Here is a 16,951-nt window from a genome sequence, read left to right on the forward strand (position 1 = left end):
CTGGCGGCGGCCGGCGAGCGTGCGCGCGCCGCACGTGGTCGCAGGGGGCGGGGCCTGTGCGTCCGCGCGCGCTATTGGTTCTCGCGGCCCTTTGACATCCGCCGACAACTAAATACGTCTCTTTGCGCCTTAATCTCGACAGTGACGTCCTTTTAAAACAGGTAATTTTACTAAAAAAGTGAATTCTCTTTATGGTCAGTCGATAGCACGTGGCGAGCGGCGGTACGCGGTCAAAGGATAAAAGGTCGGCTTTTTGTCGCGTCGCCGCCCGAGCTCGTCTGCTTCCCTTTGACGGGCCGCTCGCAAAAATCGGAGAATCGCATAAATACAATTTAATATGTTCGCAGAGAGGCTCACACGCGAATACTTTGTAATGGCTCGCCGTTTGCGGGGAAAGAGAATACACAATCACAGCGCTCCCCCGTTTGTCTCGTACTAAATAAATTCATAAGACGTACGTAATACGTTTGAACGTCAGCATCGTATAATATGTCGCCACTTACTGTTCACGTTAAAGTGGATCTAATTGAAAACATTATATTCCTTTTGCGAATACAATATGAATCGTAAGAACTACTTTTAGGCTAAAGATGGACGACCTCTGTGGCTCACTTGGTGGGCTGTTGGTAGCTCAAGCCGGGGGTCGCGGGTTCGAATCAAAGTTTTTCAAAAAAGTTCCTGGGTCTTGGACGTGTATTAAATATGTGTATCATATAATAAAAATCTTAAATATATGTATAGTATAAAAAACATTAAATATATATCCGTTGTCTGGTACCCGTAACACAAGTCCTTCGGGTACTTACCACGGGGCCAGACTGACGTGGTGTGAAGCGTCCTTATTAAAGAGTTTTCAATTTATTTGTAACGTAGTTTTAGAACATGTATTACAATTCCACAAAGTTGAAATTCATTATTCAACTTCAAATTAAGTAGATTTGTATGGTATGGTCAACCACAGTGCGTCTGGCATTGATTAAACAACGAGAATAACAATATACGAGTATTATTAAATGCGATTCTTACAGGATCAAAATTAAATTATTCAAAGATTATAAGTAATGTAGATCAACCTAGTGTCATTACTCATTAACAATACCAAGAGTCCAACAGCATCTTCATCACAAAAAATCCAATTGAAGTCTTCACTACGACGAATAAACCTTTTTCTTCCATAAACACATTTCTCATCACATTACTTCCCTTTGAGCTGAACATTAGTTTTTAGTTGGGCTGTATCAATAGGCGATACTGGGAAGTGGGGAAGTGGGGGCTGGCGGAAGTTTTGCAGTGCGAGTGCTCATTCAAACAGTGTTTTAATTAAGTAAATCGTCGACGAAGCTCCGGAGATGCTATCAATGTTAGACGAGCTTGATTAATCAGAATAAATGTTACATTTTACTTTTAAAGTTATATTAAATTACAATTATAGGAAAAGGCTTTAACTTATTTCTGCATTATTAATTTTCTAGAGATGTCGTCAATAAAAAATAAAGTTATGTTTCTTAAAAAATACACAAATATGTTTCATATTAAATATTTGGTTATAACAAAAGAAAATACAAACTTTATTATTTAAAAGCTAAGGCCCGTATTTTTAGTCAGTACTTAAGAAGCGCCTCGGCCTCAAGGCGCGGTTCGCCTCTGTGATTGGTCCAAATTTTGACAGCCAACCAATCACAGAGCCTGAAACGTGCTTTGAGGCCGAGTTGCTTCTTAAGTACTGACCAAAAATACGGGCCTAAGTCTACCAAGTGTTCCAAGTTTTGGGCATTAAAAACAAAATAATTTTAAAATATTAAATATAATATATAAATTTTTCACTTGTTTAAAAATCCACAATACATTGCGTAGCGTTTCGTAGCACGTAGCTTTTCGTAGCGCGTAGCAATTCGTAGCACATGGCACGTAGTTACGGCGTAGCACGGAGTTCGTAGCACCGCGTAGCATGCTACGAACTCCGGCGTGCTACGCAACGCTCACCTCTACGCGCTATCAGCTAGCAGCTAGCAGACAGACAGACATCGAAGTCTCATGAATAGGGTATTCATAAGACTTCGATGCCTGTCTGTGATGTTGATCTCAAGAACCGCCATTAGGAGCCCCCTTAAATATTTAATTTATTTTGTTTTTAGTATTTGATGATTTCTTAAGATACAGCCTGGAGACAGACGGACAGACATCGAAGTCTCAGTATAGTAATAGTAATAGGAAAAGGAAGTTATCAATTCGTCGCGTATGTATGTGATATTCCCAGAACTACCCAGTTTTCGTATATGTTAGTCTATATCAGCGTCTGAACAATTAATGTGCCAAATTTCAAGTGTATGTATGTATGTTTTTGTGTTTGTGTTCGCATATCTTTGGATCTACTAGTCCGATTTAAGTAACTCATTTTTTTAATGTAATAGTAATGATTCAACTTAGCGAATACTGCAAGTTTCATCAAAACCGGTTTAGTAGTTTTTGAGATAGAGAATTTTAACTCTCAATTATGTAAACTTTTGAAGTCGGTTTTATCTTTTTAAAATAGTAATAGTATTTGTTATTATAGCGGCAACAGAAATACGCAATCTGTGAAAATTTCAACTCTCTAGCTATTACCGTTCTTGAGTTACAGCTTGGAGACAGACATCGAAGTTTTAGTAATAGGGTTTTTACCCTTTGGGTACGGAACCCTAAAAAACTAGATCAAAATCGGTCCATCCGCTTGTTCGCCAAGTACGAAGCTACAGACACATTACACATATAACCAGACAGACAGGCCCGTCAAGCTTATAACTCTCTGTTTTCGGGCGTAAAAAAACATCAAAACAAAGCCAGCATAGCCTCAAGGCATACTCCTACGCACGTGATCCACGCGTCGCCCGGCGGCGGCACTATGTCTCGCCCCACATTATTACTACTAGCTCCCTCACACACGCACACACAGACACACACACGCTCGTATAATGTCAAAGGGTGAGCGCCTCAAAGCGTAAGTGCAACCACTAAAAGCCAATCCTAAGTTTTATTGATACACATTGTATTGCGACAAAGTCTCGGCGGCCCGCCCCACCCCACGCGCCGCACAAAGACAATATCGCGACGTCAAAGGAGCGCCGCCCGCCCGCCCGCCCCGGCCTAGAGGAAATGAAAAATTAAATTGTCAACACATTTAATATCTGCGAAAACGTGTACGGCGCCGCCTTTGATCGCGCCGCCTTTGCGGGTCCGCGCCGCCGCCGCCGCGCGCGCGTATTAAAATTTCAGCCGGCGGAATAGAAATTCTAAGTTTAATTAGACGTCGCCGGAGTTCGAAGTTGCATTAGATCAGCGGCGCTAATGAGGCCCGCGGTGAGCACACGTCGCGGCCGGGGCGGGGGGAGACTCAGTGTTACCAACTTAGGGGGTTTCCCCTTAATATAGTAGGTAAAACATCGAATGGGATTTTTTTTTGGGATTTTATATGGTGCGTTATTATAGTGCAAATTAATTTATTCAATTATTATGGTAAATTTACACTTTTCTTTGCCTAATTTAGGGTAAAATATTTTTAGGAGTTGGCAACACCGGCGGGGGGAGGGCCTCCTACCGCTTTGATCGTCGCCGCCGCTTTGACAATTATTAAAATTCGCCCCGTGCTCGCGTCTCATCTTCCCGCGGCGGCCGCGGGTCCGTCTCGTTAGGGCACAGCTTTTGAGTCGCGGCCGATTTTGTTCCCGCTCGGACTCGAATTTGCACGCTCCGAGCGCTTGAGATTAAAGGTCGCATAGTCCGGTTCGATGCATCGACGATGACCGAACCTAGTTCTAAAAGGACTGCAATATCTTTCTAAAATAAAAATCTACCAATTATTTCTCTGGCTATTGTGGTTCTTGAGACACGGCCGGACGGACAGACAGCAATGTCTTAGTAATAGGGTCGCTTTTACGGAAGCTGCAATGTTTCTGCGAGGCGTCAGGTGTTCCATTAGGGCGCAATAATTCTGTCTGGATGTGTGTCAGGGTGTCGCGCGGGGGGCGGTGGGGAGCGGCGGGGGCCGGCGCGGGGGGCGGGCGCGATCAACACTCGACACCCCTTTATTACTTTTGTGCCCTTTGTGCGGCGTCATCGGCGAACACACGGCGGAATTAAAACTTTCCGCCGCGCCGACTTCGCGCTGAACTTGGCGCCCAACGTGGGGCCCGCTGTTTGTACTCAATCACTCGTGATACTTTAAGCTTTTGTATTAACAATTTACTATTTATATTTTTAGGATTGTTTAAATTGTTAATTTTTTTCAATTACAAAGAAAATAGAACTTAATTTATATTTGAACACGAAACTATATGAGTGAAATATCTGAATAACTTAAGAAAATTTTAAAATTAAACTACATAATAAAAATAGAGGTAGTAAAACTACAATTTGCGCTATATTTTATATTATTTAAATACTAAACCTAACTAAGTTTCATTCGTACGTATAGACTCGTATTTTTAATCTATACGTAAAAATTAATTAGCTGTCTTTCAAAAGATTTAAATTCATTTTTTGTATTTTAAAAAGTACCCACTGACTCATTTGGTTCATAAGTCCTTCTTCCACCAGCCAAATAGCTTCAAAGGCACACGCTGCACAGATAAAATCCACCATATGTGTGCGATCCGACAATAATTACTGAACAAATACACCGTGCGAGCGGCGGGCGCTACAAAGGCCTTCTAGCCGAGTTGTCACAGGACATGTAATAAGACAGAGCGATTTAAATACAGGGCGATTAGTGCAAATAAATAGGAACAACCTTTAAGACCAGCTCGGGCCATAGGTGCTTTATTTTTCTCTTTAGTTCAAGAAAATACGTTTTTTCTTTCTTTTATCACACTCGTCCTTTTTCTCAAAGATTGAAGTAATAATACAATTTGAAAAGTAAGTAAAAAATAGTATTTTGAATAGTCTTGTTGGCTTATTAAAAAAAACAGGGTTCGAAAAAAAACGCTTTATAAGAGGGACCAGAGCCAGACAAATCACAGACAGACAGAATGACATAGGTATGGATAGACTTTTGTAATATCAGCAAGAATATTGAGTGCCAGAACGAAAGCCTATATTTTATGTAGATCTACTAACTTTGAGCACGCTCATAAAAACAAAGTCTTATTCGTTTTTTTTTAATAAATAAATTCATATGCTGATATACAAATTACATTAATAAGCCTTTCATATTATATGATTGCAGCGATAGAGCACAAACGTTTAAATGTAAAAGGTGGATGTAAATTTTCAATCTACCCACACGCTTTGGTGTCGTTACGGAAGCCACTCTCTACTCTCTGCCCTTTACAAACATGAATAGCGTGATATTATCTCAAATATACTTTGAGTGGATCTTGTGACGTTATTAGGTTTCTTGTGAAACCTGTTGGAGGTTTTCAGTAATAAAACTGCATTACTGCTTCGGAGCAACGCAAAACGCTCTCTGATATATACATAGCTGCGACAAACGTTCATTTTAGTGTAACCTCAGTATCATCAATAATGATTACAAATTACAATTTTAACTGTCACTTTCATCGCGCAATAAAGTAATACCATAAAGGCCTATAGGCTATATTACTTCGGTCGCGTTTTAATCTAAACGTGTTCAATATGAAACGGACGGAACGTAAAATTAATATTAAATACAACAGGTATCTAGGATTCCACGGAAGAGTCTCGAATTGAACACGCCAAAACATTGTTCCAACAAATTTCATACAAATTTTGACTTATAAAGTTTTGTGCCCGGATATGAGTCCATAAGGCTTATTGCCTATTTACAAAATGGCCAAAATATTACTGATGTTGAACATCAAAAAGGTCATCCCGTGATTCGTGCAAAATCATTTCGACATTTTAAATAGCCAACATACTCTCAAATGCAGATTTTAATACACCGCGAGTCAAACAATGAGATTCACCAATATGTCTGGCACATTTTATTTACCGCGACGTGCACCGTAGGCAATAAACTCCTCATAAGATATTTGATTGTCCCGGGGCGGTGGTGGTTGGAGGGGGGTAAGATGAAATAGTAATTTGGCTGCGGCTGCACTCCGCGATGCTAAGTAAATTCAGCGAAGAAATCACGCCGATACGAGCGACGGCGCAGGGGGAGAGTGCAGCAACTGCGGCTTGAGATTGAGATGTGACGTCATAGAGGACCCTCGAGCGTAACCTTCGCGCACAATATATATAGTACATGCACAAGAACGATGACTAAAATTGGTAAAAAAAGATTTGTGTAACTAGAATAAAAGACCGACATTTATAACAATAATTATTTTTATTTATTTATTTCAATCAGGCTACGTAGGCCCATACAATATATACCTTAATGACTAACATACATAAAATTATATAAACTTAACAACTACACATTTTCACGAATTAACGGCGACGTGACGCGCGCTTCATTCCGGAGTCTCCCCCGGAACCTATTAATAATTAGCTATAGATCATATTTTATGTATGTCAGTTATAAGCTAGAAAGCTTTTGTCAGCATTTTGTTTAACTGCTTGACCGTCATGTATAGTTTACATCATTCTGACACGTCTCTAGAAGATAAGAATTTTATATCAGAAAATTCAGGTGCGCCCGCCTGCTCACAGCCCGAGCCTGCCGCGCCGCGGGTACATTTTTCCATTCGGCAGGCAGATGTGGCGGATTGAATAGTCGATGCGATAAACTCAGACGCGGGCGCGCCTATCGCCAATCTACATAATGCACGAGGCGATCGCATTGTTGCCAACATTACGCAAATAAAATCAATTCCAAAACCGCCAACAACAAATTGACAATTCCAAAAATATTTCCGCTCATATACAATTGGAAACAGGCTCTTCATTTTCGCTTAATTCGTCGGCAATTGAAGGCTTACAGGTCTTAGTTTGATCGATCGTACATTTATCTAGGTAACCTAGTACCTACCTATTATTTACTTGACAATATAATAAGCGAAAACTCGAATTTACTTGACATATTTGATGCTTTGCTGCTTAATTACTTTAGGGCCTGTTTCACCACTTCTTGATAAGGCTATCCACCACTTAACTTGACAGATAGAGTATGGAGAATCTGTCAAATAAGCTTATCCAGCACCTCAGGAAGTGGTGAAACAGGCCATTAAACTACTATTATGATTTATGTTCAGAAGTGGGATAACAATCATTGACATCCTAATTCGTAAGAGCTTATTAAAACATTTAATGCCGATTCAAAATTGATAATAATTAGGACGCCATATCTAACCATTCATACATTTATTTTTCTATTTAGCATGACAATTATGCAATCTATATATTAATACGTGAGAGAAAAACTTTGTAACCCTTTTTACGAAAAATGGGGAAACGTAGGTGCATGAAATTTCGCACAGTTATAGTTTATATGGTGAAGGAGTGCATCGAGCCAATATTATTTTAAAATTATGCTTTTATCATATATATTTTTCACAAATAAAACGATACACACACTATAACACTACTACTAAAAAAGATGACAGATTTTTGCGTGACAAGCCTATACATACGAATTATACTCTTTTATTTATGGTTGAAGTCTGTTGACAACAAGTTGACAAATTGAAAATGGATTATTGTTTTTTTATTTAATTTTAGATACCATTAGACAATGCTTAAACGGCCAGTCTAAGATCAGCTGAGTCCCAGAGACAAGAATTGAAAAAAACTATGATGAAGTGAAAAATTTTTTACAAATAGGTACTTAGTAGTCCTAATGTCGTTGCAAGTAAGGTCGAATTTCGACCATTCTCTAGTTTAAATAAATAGGTTAATGTCATTTATTTAAGCTTCCGTGACCCATATTATGACGTCAGAGATTTCCTTTCATTGCCAGCACTAGTTAGGAGCATAGGTGAAGTTTTAACTGTAATCTAAGAGCGGATCGGTCTTAGCACGAGACAATAGAGATATGATCCAAGTTGGGTAGACCAAACTCATCCAACTTCCATCCAACACGCCCCTTCCGTAAGTACCAACTTCTCCGCTATTTACATATTTGGTTATCGCTTAGGTATTTATTATCTAATAAGGAAGGCAAGATTATGCTTCTAAAGATCACAAATCTAGAGTTATGTAGTAGTTTTACACAAAGTTATTATGTAAACAACTATAAACACTGTATTGTAGCTTCTTATCCTATGACTAATAATAAAAAATGCGAAGTGCGGCCTAGCATAGAACAGGGTTCATAATCACCTATTTACAACTTGAATTAGGTGTTTCACCACTTTCTAATAAATAATCTAATAGGCTATTCACACCTTTTTTGACAGATTCTCTATACTTCATCTGACAAGTTAAGTGGTGGATAGCCTATTCGGCACTTATCAGGAAGTGGTGAAATAGGCCCTAAGTATTTTACCTCTTCTTTTATTATCTCCTAACATTCCTACAAAAATTTTCAAATAACCTCATTTTACATTTAGAACAATAATTGCGAGACAATCAATTTCACCACAATACGCTAAGATCATACGGTGTAATCAACACGCGTGTGCTCGCGTGTGGCACCGTGGGGTCGCGTAGGGTCGCGTCAGACGTTCCATTACCCCCTGCCCTCATGATAGGCATCAAAAGGCTCACTTAACCTTAGCGAAACTCAATAACTTTAAATAATAAAATATGCTCTTTGAGACAGCCCGAACAACTCCGCCAGGGCTGTCATCGATATTATTTTTAATTCAATTAATTTCAATTTAAGCTTTCGTTTATATTATGTGTTAAGAAGTTTTTATTTAACAATTTTTATTTTATAATTGAGCCTACATAAATGACTAAATGGTACATAAACGATATTTCTAGCTACCCTTAAGTAGGCGATATTGCATCAAACCAGTGCACTCTTTATGAAAACACTAGGCAAATAAAATCAATTCCAAAACCGAAAGTAACAAATTCACAATTCCAAAAATATTTCCGCCCATATACAATCGACATCAGGTTCTTCATTTTCGCTAACAAAGTTTTTTTTGTTAATATCCTTAGAAGAAAGATGTATTTTTCGGATTTAGAACGCAGAACGCATGACTATGTTTTATTATACCATCGAGGAAATTGATTCCTAGGCAGTTGACAGACCAACGTCATTTAGTCATCATGTCAATTCCATGTTAATTGTGATCTGGCTGGGATTGACGTAACGCGACCAAAGGTCCCCCATCTGCCTAGGAATCAACTTCTCTGATAGTACATTTCATCTAAACGTAGGAGTAGCCTGTAATCGAAACCACTTTCAACGCTTGAGAATCGGGCCCCAGAACGGCGCTCTACATTACAAATGTGAAAACGTGTCACGGCATCCTTGTCAACATTGTAACAGAAAGATGTCATGAATATAGGCGTTGATTTTACCTACAAAGAGATCTTATAATTAGTACTTTCATTAGTAACAAAAGTGTTGCTGTACCTACACAGTATAGCCGTACAATGTTATCTACTTAAAAAGTTAAATAAGGGGGAATATTTTCACCCCTTTCTTTTTTAAATTAAAATATTATGATCAAAAAATTAAATCAAGCATAATAAAAAATTCATTTTAATTTACGAAGATTTAAATTAATTAATATAATAATATATTATAGAAAGAAAAAAAGTGTATTTCAAAAGAACGTTTATTTTCAAGACGTTGACAACCCTACAGCGAAATCATTGATATCCGAGAGCAGACGGCATCTCTGTATTACAAAGACTTGATTGTGAAGACAAAAGGTTTATCGGGTCTATATTAATTTCACCTTATTAACTGATACAAGAATACTTTATTAGTCGGCCAAGTGCGAGCGACGGTCACGCGTTTGAAGGTTTTCGTCTAGAGTAGGTTACACTATTTATACTTGATTGTCTAATTTATTTTAATCTACAAAATTAGCTTCATACGGTCTATGCTAATTTTTTGTCAGTCCAGCGTATTAATTATCTAATATTGCATTACTACAAACAACTTCCCTTAAGTGGATAGAATATAATATAGTACGCGAGCCCTAGAACATTTTTTTTTTTACTATCAAGCGAATTTTTTGTGAGTAGCTTCATTTTGATAAGACCAACAACATTTTTATTAGCGAAAAATCTCGAAAGACATACTTTAGCATTTAAAACATTAGCATGAATCAACATGGCTTCCTATAATAAATATATTGGGTGCATATTGCATTATCTGTTGCACCTGTTGTCACCCCCCCTCACCCCGATAGTTTACCAACGGCTAATGGAGTCCGGTTCATTTGCATGCGGGCACCGGCGGGGGGGGGGCAGACATAATTAGTTTAATATCCGAGCGGGTCGCGGCCCGGGATCAAATTAACCGAAATTGCATTGTCAACGGGAAAACAGCTATAAACTCGCATTCATCTCGTTACAACTTTGCCTAGCGGGTCAAGCTCCAACTTAAACCTGCCCAACTCTCTGAGACACAGAGTACCAACTATGGATTGTAATGGATGCATAATGCCATTAAATTTATACGTGGGAGAGCCATGCTTCGGCACGAATGGGCCGGCTCGACCGGAGAAATACCACGTTCTCACAGAAAACCGGCGTGAAACAGCGTTTGCGCTGTGTTTCGCCGAGAGAGTGAGTTTACCGGAGGCCCAATCCCCTACCCTATTCCCTTCCCTACCCTCCCCTATTCCCTTCCCTACCCTATTACCCTATTCCCTGTTAAGAGGCCGGCAACGCACTTGCAGCTCTTCTGATGCTGCGAATGTCCATGGGCGACGGAAGTTGCTTTCCATCAGGTGACCCGTTTGCTTGTTTGCACCCTAATTTCATTTTAAAAAAATTAATTCATGAAGACCTAAGCGATTATTAGGGGGTTTGCCCTGGCGCAGTAAATGGTGTGTGATGATGGCCTACATCAAGCTTGAGGCAGTAATACCAACAGTAAATAAGCATTCTACTGATTGGAAAGTCCAAAGTAAAAAGATGTGGTGGAGATCTATTTTAGCTGCAAATATTAAATTCCCTTTATCGTCTTCCAAGCTATGCTGAGTCCAAGTAAAAACTTACAAAGACACAATATCTAGCCGCTGCATAATTTGTAATACCTGTATCCGATACACTTCAAAGGAGTTTAATCACATCGCAAAGGAGAGTTTCAATCAGGCGCGCTCAAGAGGGCGTGAGACATAAGAAATCTGTGACAATAAATATGGCGCCGCAAACGGGGGCCGCAGGGGCACCGGCGGGGGCAGGGCGCCAGGGCGTCAGGGCCGCGCGGGCGCCTCATCCGATCCGCCGGCAAACAAAGCTCGGGCGTCAAAGGCTGGCGTATAAAAAGGAATCCAGTGATAGAGGTAGTCAACAATGGGCTCGATAGCGCCGCCCAAGTGACGAGCGTCGCGTCGGCGAAATTACATATTTTGTGTAATATTTTTATGCTAAAAACTTACAATAGAAAGCGTAAAGGTTTATGTTAAAGGTTTAAAGGTTTATAAGGTAACGAGCTTGTGCCCGCGGCTTCGCTCGCGTTAAGAAGTATTATTATATACAAACTTTCATCCCCTATTTGTACCCCTTGGGGTTGGAATTTATCAAAATCCTTTCTTAGCGGGTGCCTACGTCATAACATCTACCTGCATGCCAAATTTCAGCCCGATCCGCCCAGTGGTTTGATAGATCACTATATACAATGAATATGAGTTACTTATTGATAATGAATTTTTAATTAATTAACTCAAAAGATTTATTATGACAAATTTTAGATAAAGAACATGTAATCGCATTTTGTGAGTTTTTTTATTTAATATCTCCAAAAATGAATTAATTGTCAATAAAAATAATTAAAAAAATTCAATCCTCTAACTACACAAATAAACTTGAAGGTTATGTTGGTTGTTAATAAACGCACGTGTAAATTAAAAAAGATAATTTATAAAAAATATACTCACTTCGATTCCGCACTAAATTTACAAAATGTATAAGTTATTTATATACACTTCAGAACTCTTCGAAAACTAATTACATTAAATATTTTAATTAGCAACTTCACTTGAATAACACAATTATAACACAAAATAACGAAATACTTTTTCAAATTGATCGTAGCACTATCTGTCGGGACAAACTAAAATTAAAATAGAATAATATTGAATGCGATGATAGCGCCATCCGTCGAATCTGATGTAAAACATTCCAAAATCAAAAACTCCTTACAAATTAAAATTAATTAAAAAAACATCTGAATTCACAAAATTATTTATACACACTTCAAAACTCTTTAAAAAATAATTACATTTAATATTTTAATCAGCACATGAATTGAATAACAAAATTTTTTTCAAATTAATCGTAGCACCATCTGTCAGGCCAAACTAAAATTGAAATAGAATAATATTGAATGCGATGATAGCGCCGTCCGCCGGATCTAATGTAAAACATTCCAAAATCAACAACTCCTTATAAATAAGAAATTAATTGAAAAAACATTTTCCAGTAGACCAAACTGTAAATCTAAACCATTCTCGAATCTCCACGAACACACACAAAAAATTTCATCAAAATTGGTCCAGTCGTTTAGGAGGAGTTCAGTCACATACACACGCACACAAGAAATATATATATTAAGATTTATAAGTTAACATTTAAGGTGTCAAAGTAGAAATCGCTACCTTATTCGGATCCAAATAAACAAGCAAACTATAATTACGCTCCTAATTAATGCAATTACCAACTAGATGTTCCGCGTGGCTCCGCCTGCGTAATTTAGGAATGTCACGGAAACCGTACATTTTTCCGCAAATAAAGAAACCTATGTCCTTTCACATGGTCTATTCTTCATGTGTGCCAAATGACATAAAAATTGCTCCAGTAGTTTCTTAAGATAATAAGCAATTTTTAATAATTTCCTCCGTTTTTCCCACATTTTCCTCTATTTTTTCGCTCCTACTAATCTTAGCGTGATGAAATATAGCCTATAGCCTTCCTCGATAAATGGGCTATCTAACACTGAAATAATTTTTCAAATTGGACCAGTAGTTCTTGATTAGCGCATTCAAATAAGCCCTTTCAAATAATTTCCCCCCGTTTTTTCCACACTTTCCTCTACTTCTTCAAATATTAAATTCCCTTTGTCGTCTTTCAAGCTATGCTGACTCCAAGTAAAAACTAACTAAACAAACTAACAAACTCTTCCGCTTTATAATATTAGTAGGTATCTAAGATTTTTTGCCTGCAACGCAATAAACAAATTCGTTAGTAGATTTATTTGAACTGAACCCACAGATAAATCACACAGGCAACTAGCGGCTACAGCAGCACCGGCTCTACGTACAAAACCTCTATTATGTCTAGTGCCATACACATAAGCAAACTATAAGTAAAGATTTTCACCTAAGCTAAGCAAAAAGCCAGGAATAGTTTCTCGCTTCCGCTCCTACTTCGCACCTCATGAATTCGCGTGGAGGTGCGCTTCCGGAGTCGCTTTGTGGCGCATTGATACCCGCCGCCGATAAATATTGTGGCGAGCTTTGACTCCGCCGCGCGTTCGCCTGCTTCGCCGTGTAATCTAAATTCTTCATATTATAACTAGGTCCTTTGATATCACCACATGTCAGTACTTTGTTTTCACCAGATTTAGTCCTGGAAGATATATACCAATTAGGCCCGCAGACTTTTTCAGCATCGTTTGTGACTAAAGTGTATTTTTTGTGGAGGGATTAAACGTACTGGGTAACTGGGTAACTGGGTGTTAGCACCTTTTTTGTTTGTGCCCTTTGGTATCTGCTTTTTATTAAGAAAATAAAATTGAAAAAAAAAGTGAATCAATATTGGGATAAAAAGTCAGTATCGAACTGAATGGGGGTCCTTCTCCTTAGTATAATCATTCTGGCAAGCTTAGTTTACTTTATCCTCTATCAGAGAGGAAGGGCGACAGCTTGCATCTTCATCATCGGGAAAACCCGCATTTGCATTGCATTATATGCCTTTGCATCTTATTGGGTTCTTATAAATCTCGACCGTACCGTGAGTTCATCAAAAGAACTGACAGATGCACAAGTTCTTGCATCTCAACAATCGTTATGCTAAGTACTCACATACGGTTTTACTCGATCGAGCAAAACCCGCGGCTCGGGATTTCGTCCACACATTCAGCATCACTCGATAGTTTTATTCTAAATCGATATATTTAATTCCACCGAGCCGGCTCGATGCGAGCCTTCGAGCTGTGAGTTTTGCGGTCCACACAGTAATTATTACATACTTGATTTGGAGTAAAGCTATCGAGCAAAACCGTATGTGAGTACTTAGCATAACGTTATCGAATACCGAATGCCAAATGTACAGGCTCAGGTTCACCCTTTTGTCCAAATTTTTGACTATTGGCAATAACATATCCTTTACACACTTTTCAAAACCGTCACAAAGCATTAGGCAAATATGTCAGTATAAAGGAGCCAGTTCGGGCTGGTGACGTCACACCGCCGGCGGCGCGTCAAAGGCTGATAACGATTGTCGGCTGCCGGCGGCCGCGACTTATGATGTTGACTCGGGGCGCCCGCAGACTTGGGAAACTACGCCACGTACGTAGAGGTCGCATATTAATAACCCCGTGAACTTTCATCATTTGACTGTAATTGCTGGAGTTACGGTCTAGAGCTGCAGTTGCTCTGAAAGAATATTTATTATGACGTCAAGGTCATATGAATGAGGCTCAAAAAACTTCGTGGTACATAAACACAAATTACGTAAGTAAGGGCATTAGCAATAAAAGGCTCTATAGCAGAAAGTATGTAATAACAAATTATGACATTACATAATGATTTATGGGTATGTACTAGGTACCTCCACATTCAAACTTGCAATTACCAATTACCAAGTTACTTTGGTTACGTAGAAAAACGTTTTCCACGTATGCAAGTTTTTACAACTTAGCAAGTACATAGTAAAAAGTTAAAGAAATTGTTACAAAAGTATTCTATTTCGGACTTATAAAAAGTCCGTCCACTCTCCAAGTTTCCTCGATCTGTGACCGCCAAGACTTCACACTTGAACTCTCGCAGGTGAGCGATAACTACCTCTTGTGTTCACACCTCACTGGCATGTATCTAACGTGGCCGAGGTTCCGCCTAAATATATAAAGAGATTTTATATTCAATAATATTTTATTTTAACGAGAAAGTTGTTTTGGACGTCGCGTCGTCAAATAGATAAGTAGCTCGCGTATGTTCTTAACAACAGAATATACTCAAAAGTCAATATGTAGGTGAATAAGAAACAATTTACATTTAATGAGCTAGAGTTACTAAAAACAACTCGGCAAGTGACAGCCCTGGGTGCCGACAAGTCTTTGATCTCTTATCAAAGTGCGGTTTTCACACTTTCTTAATTAAAGCAAAATGTTCAAAAGATTGGTCTCCAGCAAATAAATACAATTAACACATGGTTGCTACTTGCTTCGGTAATAAAAAACTAGAAACATGTGTCGTCAATTCTCAGATATTTCAAATCAAAAAGTTTTCAATTTCAACACCAATCACCACCACGTTTTTCATGGCATACTCAAACACAAAACAAAACGACACAACACTCAACATCCGTTGACACAAGAAACGACGGTATAATAAAAAAATATTAATTTATAAATAAACGCGTGAAAACCCTACCGCGGGCGCCGGCAAGTCTTTGATCTCCGCGCGCTCTCACGCCCCGCCCGCGTCGCGCCGCGATTGATTTCCCTACATTTGTCCATTAGCGCCGGGTAAAAATAAACCTCCCCCACACGATTAACCGACTAATAAATTGCCATAAAATTAAATGAAACGGATACTATATTGTTTTATGACGCGGCACGGTTCAATATTAACTTTGTTCTTTGTATTATTATACCGCTCCCATAGTCTGCTCGAGTTAAGACTTGACATATTAAATGCGAATTAGATAATTAGTATAATCCAAAAATAATAGTGTGAGCGCGTCTACAATAATATTTACATTTGTGTATATTTCTTAGCAGGCCTAAACGACATAATTTCATTACAAAATTCTTCTACATTACATCACAAATAGCAAGCTGCAAGGTTTAGGCTGTGGGCTGTGGAGCTATTAAGTGATTAGCGCAGACGGCAGGATGAATCAATAGCTTTTCGGTGCTGTCAAAGGCGGGTGATAACGCTGAGTTATTGCGTCATTGTGCTACCCGCAAATTACAAACCCCTTATAGATTTAAGGGTAGGTTAGGTCAGCGATTGGGGTAAATTTTTGTTTTAGTGAAGTTTGATTTTTAGGGGCTCCAACACATAAATGCGAATTTGTATAGCACCTCATCGCGTTTTTTATGTAGGTTTGGCCGTGTTCAGACCAAACTGACTATACGCCGCTGAATGTGAGCAGGCTCACTATGAGCCCCAGTGTGAACGTAAGTGAACGTGAAAATATACGGTACCGAATGTCCGCGCCTACGCCTAGGCCCTAGCGTAATAGTCGGTTAGGTGTGAACGAAAAAGTGAATTTATATGGAAATACAATAAACTGCGTAACGCTCGCTCACATTCAGCGGCGTATAGTCGGTTTGGGGTGAACACGGCCTTTTGCCGCAGGTATTTTTTTTTGCCCCAGATATTTAGACGTTTATGTGTGGGAGCCCTAAATGAAGGCATTAGTAAGTTAAACGCGAAGTCAATGGGTAGCATTGATCATCTCCATCAGATTTTCTGATTCCAATTCTGATCGATTTAGGCCTTACCACTTACCAGAAAATAAAAAGTCTGGACTATTCAAGTGGCCTGAGAGCAGACTTTTTTCATCAAATTCGAGCCCTAGACTACTTTAGAGTACTTCTCACTATTCCTCATAGTTCAGCTTTGGTTTGTTTCGATTGAGTTTACGGGATTTTGGGCCGGTCTCGTTCAAAGCACAAACACATCTAGCACAGGCAACTTTGCAAAAAAAGTCAGACTATTTTCATGTCCTTGCGCAAACGCTATTCAGA

General features: G+C 38.9%; 1 protein-coding gene across 3 annotated transcripts in view; it reads right to left on the minus strand.

The window, feature by feature from the left end:
* LOC121732561 (axin) overlaps positions 1-16,951 on the minus strand; it is an 82,092-nt gene that overhangs the window by 52,397 nt on the left and 12,744 nt on the right. The window lies entirely within an intron of this gene.

This window comes from Aricia agestis, chromosome 12 (genome assembly GCF_905147365.1).
Source record: "Aricia agestis chromosome 12, ilAriAges1.1, whole genome shotgun sequence".
Classification (NCBI taxonomy): Eukaryota; Metazoa; Arthropoda; class Insecta; order Lepidoptera; family Lycaenidae; genus Aricia; species Aricia agestis.